The sequence below is a fragment of the Cebus imitator genome, unplaced genomic scaffold, assembly GCF_001604975.1.
Source record: "Cebus imitator isolate Cc_AM_T3 unplaced genomic scaffold, Cebus_imitator-1.0 Scaffold119, whole genome shotgun sequence".
Lineage (NCBI taxonomy): Eukaryota > Metazoa > Chordata > Mammalia > Primates > Cebidae > Cebus > Cebus imitator.
Genome location: NW_016107434.1, coordinates 734,859 through 744,408, shown reverse-complemented (window position 1 = coordinate 744,408; position 9,550 = coordinate 734,859). Strand labels below are relative to the sequence as shown.

The following is a 9,550-nucleotide window of genomic DNA, read 5'->3' as shown; positions in this document are numbered from 1 at the left end:
GAGTTCTGTTCTCTTTAAACAATGGAATATTATATGACCATAAAAAAGAATGAATTACTGGTACACAGAACAACACTGCTGAATCTCACAAATGTTATGTTAAGCAAAAGAAGAAGCTAAACACTTTACACACACACTACTTGATTCCATTTATAAGAACTGTAGGAATAGACAAAACTATATACAATGATAGAATTCAGAATAGTAGTTACCTCTGAGGTAAGGCACTAATTGAGAAAGGATGCAACAAGAACAAAAAAATTTTAAAATAACTCCACATTTTTTGTGGTACAGACACTTACCATGAGATCTTCCCTCTAAAATTTTCAAAAGTGCAATAGAGTATTGTTATTGGTAACTACAGATACAATGCTTTACAGCAGATCTCTAGAACTTACTCATCTTGCTTAACTGAAAGTCTCAGCCCACTGACTAGCAACTCCGTCTCCTCTTCTCCCGCTACACCCTGGCAACCACCATTCTACTCTTTGATTCTGTAAATTTCACTGTTGTAGATACCTCATATAACTGGACTCACACAGCACGTATCATCCTTCTGTGACTGGCTTATTTCACTTAGCATAATGTGGGAATGCAAAATGGCACAGCTGCTAAGGAAAACAGTATGGAATTTCCTCAAAAGATTAAAAATATATCTTCCATATGATCAAACAATCTCATTTCTGGGTATATATCCAAAAGAATTGAAATGAGATCTCAAAGAGATATCTGTACTCCCCTGTTCACTGAAGCATTATTCATAATAGCCAAGATACAGAAACAACCTAAGTGTCCATCAGCAGCTAAATGAAGAAAATGTGGTATATGCATGTAATGGAACATTATCCTGCCTTAAAAAAGAAGTAAATTCTGCAACATGTGACACTATGGATAAACCTTGAGGATATTATGCTAAGGAACATCTGAGTAGTAGAAATGTTCTGTCTTTATCTGTTTGGTAGATGGCTCTCTATATCTATGTTTCTGTCTATATAGTGTATTATAGTAATATATAATGTATGTAAAAATGTATCAAGTTGTACACTTAAGCCTGATGCTCTTTCCTTACATATTTTATGCCTTCATTTAAAAGAATATGAAGAAGTCATAAATTTGAAAATTAAAGAAATTGAACCAGCTATTTAAAATTTGCTTATGCAGAAAAACAGGCTCAGGCAAAATTCTACCAAAGAAAACCACACTTTAACTAATATACAAAATAGAAGATCTTCAACTTATTTTATGAGTCTACTAATATCATTTTAGTATCAAAACTATATTAGAAGAACATGAGAAGGAAAATTTTGTTTTACTGATTAACATGGATGGGCTTGTTTCACTGATTAACATAGCTGGAAAATGTTTAAATAAAACTTTAGCATACTAAATGCAAGGGAGGAAAAAAGACACTATGAACAACTTCAGTTTATCCCCAAAAGTGCAAGGATGATTCAACTTCTAAAAATTGATTAATATATTTCACCATATTAACAGAATAAAGTTCCAGAAATATCCACAAAAGTCTTCTTGAGTTTTTAGCTATATACCATTCTGTTCATTTATGTAGGATGATAATTCATGAGGCTAGGCAAAGAATAACTATAAGGAAGTGTATGCTGAACAATTCCCAGAACCCACGATGTGGTCTTGCCATGTTTCCCAGGCTGATCTCAAACTCCTAAACTCAAGTGATCTGCCTGCCTTGGCCTCCCTAAGTGCTGGGATTACAGGTGTGAGCCACTGCACCTGGCCAGAAGTTTTATTCTTAATAGCCCTAAACTAAAAACAATCACATTTGCATCGACGCTTAAATGGATAAACAGATAAACAGTATTCTGGATACGATTCAGTAGTATTCTGAGTAGTGAATAGTATTGTGGGTAGTGAATACTACTCAGAAATAAGAATGAACTCATTCATTGACAATGGGTAAATCTAGAAAATATTTACTTCTTTGCTTCTAGCTAAGCAAAGAAGCTAGAAACAAGAGAATGAACATTTATATGAAATTCCAGAAAAGGCAAAACAAATCCAAAATGGCAAAAAGAAAACCAGTGTTCTCCTGTGGCTGGGGTAGATGTTGGAACTGCCTGCAAATAAGCACGAAAGAATTGTTTTCTATGTCTTGATTAGAGTGGCGATTATATTGGTAGATACATTTGTCAAAACTCATCAAAGTGCACACTTACAATTTTATCATATAAAAAGTATACTCCAACAATATTGATTTAAAATTTACAAACATTACAAATTTTCTAGCAACAGAAATAAAGAAATTGTAAATAAATTATTCAAACATGCAAAATTCTTATGGGGAAAATTACAACTTATTATTAAGGACATACAGGAGGAAGACCTTTTAAAAATATGCTTGTACTTTTTGCTGTAGGCCCCAGTGATTGCTGTCGAAAGGGGCAAGTTCATGAAACCTGGGAAGGCGGTGCCTGCCCTGGCTGGACGCTATTCTGGGCACGAAGCCATCATCGTGAAAACATTGATGATGGCACTTCAGATCGTCCCTACAGCCATGCTCTGGTGGCTGGACTTGACCGTTGTCCCCTCCAAGTGACAGCTGCCATGGACGAGAAGAAGATCGCCACGAGGTTAAAAATCAAGTCTTTTGTGAAAGTTTATCACTACAATCACCTAATGTCCACAAGGTACTCTGCGGAATCCCCTTGAACAAAACTGTCATCAGTAAGGGTATCCTCAGAGATCCTGCTCTGAAATGCAAGGCCCAACGAGAGGCCAGGGTCAAGTTTGAAGAGAGATACAAGACAGGCAAGAACAAATGGTTCTTCCAGAAGCTGTAGTTTTAGACGCTGTGTTTTGGTCATTAAAAATTAAAAGGAAAAAAAAAACAAGAAAAAAACAATTTTGTTCATAGGCAGACTCAATATCATAAACATGTCAACTTGCCCTCAAATAAGCCAAAACTTCAAAGAGCAAAGGGCCAAATATAGCAGTGAAATCTTCAAGAATGAAAATTATCTTTGAAGACTGATGGAAAAGACTAGAAATGATGTGCTAAGTAAATGACAAAAGCTTAAAGGCATTTACATTCCATCACAAAAAATAATCTCACGGGTATGTTTTAAGAAAGAAAATAATTTGATTCTGTTTATTAAAAAAGCAGCACCGGGAAATGTATATATTTGTCATGGTAAATTAGTAACCCCTCCCATCAACTAATTAGGCTGTTTTAACAGTAAGACCAGTTACAGTGATAAGTTCTGAATAAGAAAAAAAGCATCGTTTTTTTTTAATACTAGTCAGAGTCCTGATTTGTTAGTCTTAAAGGTTTTACCAATTTTTTTTTTTTCTTTAAGACAAGATCTCGCTCTGCTGCCCAGGCTGTAGTGCAGTGGTGCAATCATGGCTCACTGCAGCCTCGACCTTCTCAGGGCAAAAAGTTTTTCGAATCTTACAACATCAAATTGTCTTTAATTGGAGCATAAATATATTATGAGAAATCTGATTCACATTGAAAATATTACTCTCAGTAAGAGTCTGTCTATTAAAAATGATATAGTAAATATGAATAGGAATGAGAAAAACAAAAATGTTCACTTGTTAGGGTGAAGACATAGTATTTTTTTCTGCTTTATATTTCTGACATTCCTGTCATAATGTTGGTTCTCCAACTTGTTTCAATGAGAGTCAATCACAAGGCAAAGTTGATTTCACCAACTATTACTAACCCTTTTTTAGTTTCTTAACCTAGTATAATTTGATGACAGGTTCAGAGTCAATGAGGAAGCTAATGCCCACCTCTGTTATCCCTCTCTCCCAACACCTCACCACAGCCACCTGTTGCAGCCAGTGGACCCCCCACGGATAAGTACCGTAATCAGCTTTGAGCTCTCATATGCTCAGCATCAGTTATCAGTAACAGGGAACCACATAAAATGAGATCTGCACAATATTAAGTCTTATCAGGAAAAAGTAAGACATTATCCGTTCTCTGAACCACAGCATGATGTCATAATTCATCTGAACCAGGAACACTTTTTTGCATGCAGTCATTTTGCCTTGGTAAGAAAGATATGTCGAAGCTTGAGAAACATTCAGTGGTGGGGCGTCATAGAATGGTAATATGTGAAGATCTAAGAGTCAGCTTTACCTAACTTGCTATAAGGTGTTACCAAATAGACTAATTAATTAGGTAAGTGTATTGGAGGTAGTATTCTGAAATAGCCTGTTTTTTTCTTTGGCCTTTCTGAGTTCATGACATCCTTCTGATTGAGCCAAGGAAACTCCCAGTAAGGAAGACGGCAAGAGGTCAGGTGGTTTGTTGTATCAATGAAATATCAATTTGAAAATTTCAATAAAATAATCTTATAATGGTCATTAAAAGCCATTTTCTTGAGACAATGTCTAAATTATTCTTTTTTCTCTTCTTTTTTCAAGAACCAAGACTAGAGCACCTGCTCAAGTTATTTGCCCTGTTTCTCCCAGAGAATATTCCTTCTGCCCGTTAGGCTTAGGTAGAAGAAAGGAAATGACACAGTAAAAGGGAGAAATCTACTCTTTTTAGGCCCAGGGTATTCGGAAGAAATTAGGAAGATGGAGAGAGTGGAGGAGAAGGGGAAGGAAAATACCTCAGTGTTCCCTTTCTTCATACTTCATCCCCCAACTTGGAGGTGACCCTTCAGAGAAAGTTGTCTTTGGGGATATATATGCAGATAAATTGAAGAAAATACCAGAAGGAGGATGGTTCTATGCCAGCATACTTTTTTTTTTTTTTTTTTTTGAGACGGAGTTTTGCTCTTGTTACCCAGGCTGGAGTGCAATGGCGCGATCTCGGCTCACCGCAACCTCCGCCTCCTGGGTTCAGGCAATTCTCCTGCCTCAGCCTCCTGAGTAGCTGGGATTACAGGCACGCGCCACCATGCCCAGCTAATGTTTTGTATTTTTAGTAGAGACAGGGTTTCATCATGTTGACCAGGATGGTCTCGATCTCTTGACCTCGTGATCCACCCGCCTCAGCCTCCCAAAGTGCTGGGATTACAGGCTTAAGCCACCGCGCCCAGCCAGCATGAAATACTTAACAAGCCAGAGTGGTGTAGCTAACAGCCAGATGGTTTATTTTGCCCTCTCAAGTCCCTCTCAGTTCCTAAGTGGCATGAATACAATGGGCTTTCCAAGGTGCATTCTGAACAGGATGGTGTGACTCCATGGCAAAGGCAGATCATCTGGCCTAGAGGCTGACTGGACGGAGTCTCCAGCAGCAGCAGTGCCTGAGAGGAGTCAGTAAGGGCTGAAGGAAGGACATGCAGGCCAGAATGCACCACTGAGCCCCAACAAATCAGAGAGACCCCGCACTATGTATTATACCAGCTGTAGACTTCAGCCTCCAAAAACCAACATACTGAATGGCAGCATACATAGACAAGTGACAATGAAATAAAAAGGCTTATCCTCTACCCCTCCTACTTGAGTTTAAAAGCTTCTTTCCAGAAACTGAGATGCCAGGTTGGACAGGAGATGCTCAGAAGGTTGGGAGACCATAATTTCTGAAAGATAAGTACTTTTTTCCCAGATATTAAAGACTGTCTAATGATACTTTAAAATTATTGGATCAAATTAAGAGAGAAACCAAAGTGGACTTCAAGTTAGCAAGACTAGAGCAGAAATAATAAAACTATATTTTCTCTGCCAATTAGAATTTTATTCTGTCCCATTATTAGGATAAATCTGGAAATGATTGTTTGGAGAGAGTAAATGATATTAGTCTGAAAAATCATGCAGTGTCATCAGAAGAAAAAACTTTTTACTGAAAATTTCAATTGTAGAATTAGGAGGTACTCCTTAAAGTTTGGAAAACTTAGTTTGGAAATAAATAAGAGGAAAGGGTAATTTAATATACCTGAAGTTATGGTGGAAATTGAAAGTATAATAATTTGAAGAGAAGTTTAGATAAATTAGGAGATGCTGTCTCAAATATGTTAGTAAAAACAAAACAAATGAACAAACAAAAACACCTAAGGCCTTGGGAAGTTATGCTCTTTAAACAAGCATTGTTTATTACTACCGCAGAGATCAACTGAGTTAGCCATTGGTGTGATCCAGAGTAGACCCAAAGCTACTCACCAGAATAGGGATTCTCATGTTTTGTGCATCAATATATATGATAGCATCATATACATCAAGAAACATATATCAATAAACACAACATATAAAAAGTTCTGATATACTATTGGTATATATACTATTGGTATATTACGGTAGGTAAGGGCGAGTTTGAAGAGACTGGTTGGAGGAATAAGTGAAAAAATATTGAAAGAAGCAAAGTAAGCAGTTGCATTGAAAAAAGTGAGTAGATCTAAAAAGCAGATATTTGCAAGATGTATATAAGGGACAAAGAAGTCTTTATAAAATCGTGGTAAGAGGAGGCAGTTGTTAAAGGATAATTATTGCAAAATAATAACAGCAAAACTTTTACATAGTGCTAGGTACTGGTCTCAGCAATCTACATACATCATTTCATGTGAGCCCCTCCAAAGCCCTTGGAGGTGGCTGCTATTATTACTAGTATACCCATTTTACAGATAAGGAAAGTGAAACATAAAGAAGTTATAAGGCCGGGCGTGGTGGCTCATGCCTGTAATCACAGTAGTTTGGGAGGCCGAGGTGGATGGATCACCTGAGGTCAGGAGTTTGACACCAGTGTGGCCAACATGGTGAAACCCTGTCTGTACTAAAAATACAAAAATTAGCTGGGTGTGGTGGCACACACCAGTAATCCCGGCTACTTGGGAGGCTCAGGCTGGAGAATCACTTGAACCTGGGAGGCAGAGGTTGTAGTGAGCCAAGATCGTGCCACTGCACTCCAGCCTGGGCGACAAGAGCAAAACTCTGTCTCAATTAAAAAAAAAAAAAAAAAAAGAAGTTAAAAAATTTTCCCACAGTCATGCATCAGTGCCAGGATTCCAGCACAGGTTCACTAGCTCCTGAGTACATGTTATATATATATATTTTTTTTAACTTTTACACTATTATACCATTCTAAAATTAAAAGGAATTTAGACATTCAAGCAATAAACAATTTAGATTTGAGCACTCATAACCAGGTTTTGACAACTTTATGCCCAAATTTAAGAGTAATTTTATTTTTTTTTCTGTTGAGATAAATAAGCACTAAAATTCCATTTTGACCTCCTAAATTAATAGGCAGCAATTCCATTTTAGGAATTTATATAACAGATATAGAACACATATGCATGAAGACACATGTACAGGCATATTTAATACAGTGTTTGTGTTTATAAAAGACAAGAGATCAATCTAAATGTCTAGCAGAAGACAGATTAAATGAATGACGTTTTATCCACAATGAAATAGATTATTCTTTCAAAAGAATGGATAGAAATCTATATGTCCTGAATAACGGAAGGATCTCCAACATGTATCATTAATTACAAAAAGCTAGGAGCACAAGTGTGTGTGGCAGATGTCTTCCAGTTGCTTACCCTTTCTCTGCTCTGCTCTTGCTGGTGGAGACCAAACTACATGGACTATAACACTGGGTTTCTAGGTCCTGTGGCTGCTGGTTGGATTTGGGGAACCAGTGGGGAACCCCAGCATGAGACCAGAGGACTGGAGCATGAGGTCAGAACATTCAGTCCCTTTCAGCCTTAGGCTAACTGTATCGCTAGTACTCTCCTACTTGACTTCTTCCTTCCAAGTTCTGGTAACAATAACCATCACATTCCTCATTTCTTTGAGCCTATAGGTGTGACAGCTCCACTGATACTAGCGTGGGTTACTAAACTATCTCCTTGTGGTTCCCCTATGTAATAACTTGTATGTTTGTTGATAATTTCTTTATTTGTAATCTGTTCTCCAATTTTCCAAGTTTGAGTGTTCTTTCTGCTTATTATGGTATTACGTTAATAAGAAAAAGAATGGCCAGGTGAGGTGGCTCATGCTGGTAATCCTAGCATTTTGGGAGGCCAAGGTGGAGGACTGAGACCAGCCTGGGCAACATAGGGACACCATGTCGCTACCAAAAAAAAAAAAAAAAAAATTAGCTGGATATGGTGGCCTGTGGTCCCAGCTACTCCAGAGGCTGAGGTGGGAGGATCACCTGAGCCTGGGAGGTCAGTGCTGCAGTAAGGAGTGATCATGCCACTGCACTCCATCCTGGGCAACAAAGCGAGATCTTGTCTCAAAAACAAAAAAAGAAAAAGGAATGGTAGGTATATAGAAATAGACACATTTTTAATATACCATTTTAACAGTATATTAAAAATGCTAACAATAACTGTCAGGGAGAGCAAACACCCTGGGAGTTGGGAATGGAAGGCTTATCTTCACTGTATATCTTTTTATATCGTTTGAGTTTCCTACCATGTCGATATATTAGCCATTAAGAAAAATAAAATAAAATAAAATGTAAAAATAATCCAAACTTTACCTTCAAGATAGGAAAAAAAAATCGATGCAGAAACTGTGCCATAAAGCCCAAAGTCTAGTTTAGAGAATATACGTAGATGAAAATTTAGTGCCTATCGAGTCCATGAAATTGAATTGCACATGAATAGAGATATGTTCTCCTCAAATATTATTTTGCAGATATCTTACAGGATCTAATATGTATAGCACTATACATATTAACATATATTCCCTATTTTTGAATTATTTGCCATTATTATTTTTTTGGGTCTAAATTACAAATTTGATTCACAGACTAGTCACAATCTCATTTGGACTAAATGTGACATGTATTCAAGTTTACCTTTGGCTTTATGAAGTGAATCTTGCTAGCGATCATGAGTAAATAGAATCTTACCTTTCCATCACATCTTGAATCAACAGTTTTGCAAGCAATGAATGCAAAAATTAAGTTGTCCTTTTTTTTTGGCAACAATTTAGCAAAGACATATGTTCCAAAGTCAAATGACTTCACTTCAAACTGAAATTAAGAAAGGTTTTGAAGTAGAATCGTTTGATAATCATTTGCTTCAAAATAACCAGCATGCTTCTTTTTAATGTGACCCACATCCTTAACATGTGACTCAACAATGTGTTAAATGTAAAAACAAAGTGCTCTCAAAAACAGCCTTAAAATACATTTCAGTTCATAGATTTGGGTGCCTGTGTTTCTTCGTTATTTAGGTCCTCACTTTGTGGCTGTCTATGCAAACCCCACCATTTTCTTCTTTGTTGCAATGATGACAAATGGTCTCAGAAAGAGGAGCTGGGCCTCTGCCAAGAGCCTACTCTCAACCTCAGTATGTTTCAGCTTTCAAGGTCTGATTGTTTTCTCCTCTCTCCCAGGGACCACTAGTCACCTCATTACCAGGAAGAATGACCCTTTGACGGCACAACTGCAATCCAGAATCTCCACCAAATTGTAACCTTAGAGATGCCAATGGCATCAAAAAATTAATCAAGATCAGAAGGTCAGAAAGACAAACGCATTAGTACATCTATAGCCTACAAGTTATTTGGCAGTTTTCTTGGCTTGCAAAAACCCATTTGTAAAGTTTCTTTTGACATATTTATTGCCTTTTTGCTTACAATCTTTAGACCACCAGGATTCTTA

At 37.2% G+C, this 9,550-nt stretch overlaps 1 pseudogene; it reads left to right on the top strand.

Moving 5' to 3' along the window:
• The first annotated feature begins 2,419 nt into the window (after positions 1–2,419).
• LOC108311939 lies at positions 2,420–2,813 on the top strand (annotated as a pseudogene).
• Positions 2,814–9,550: the final 6,737 nt, after the last annotated feature.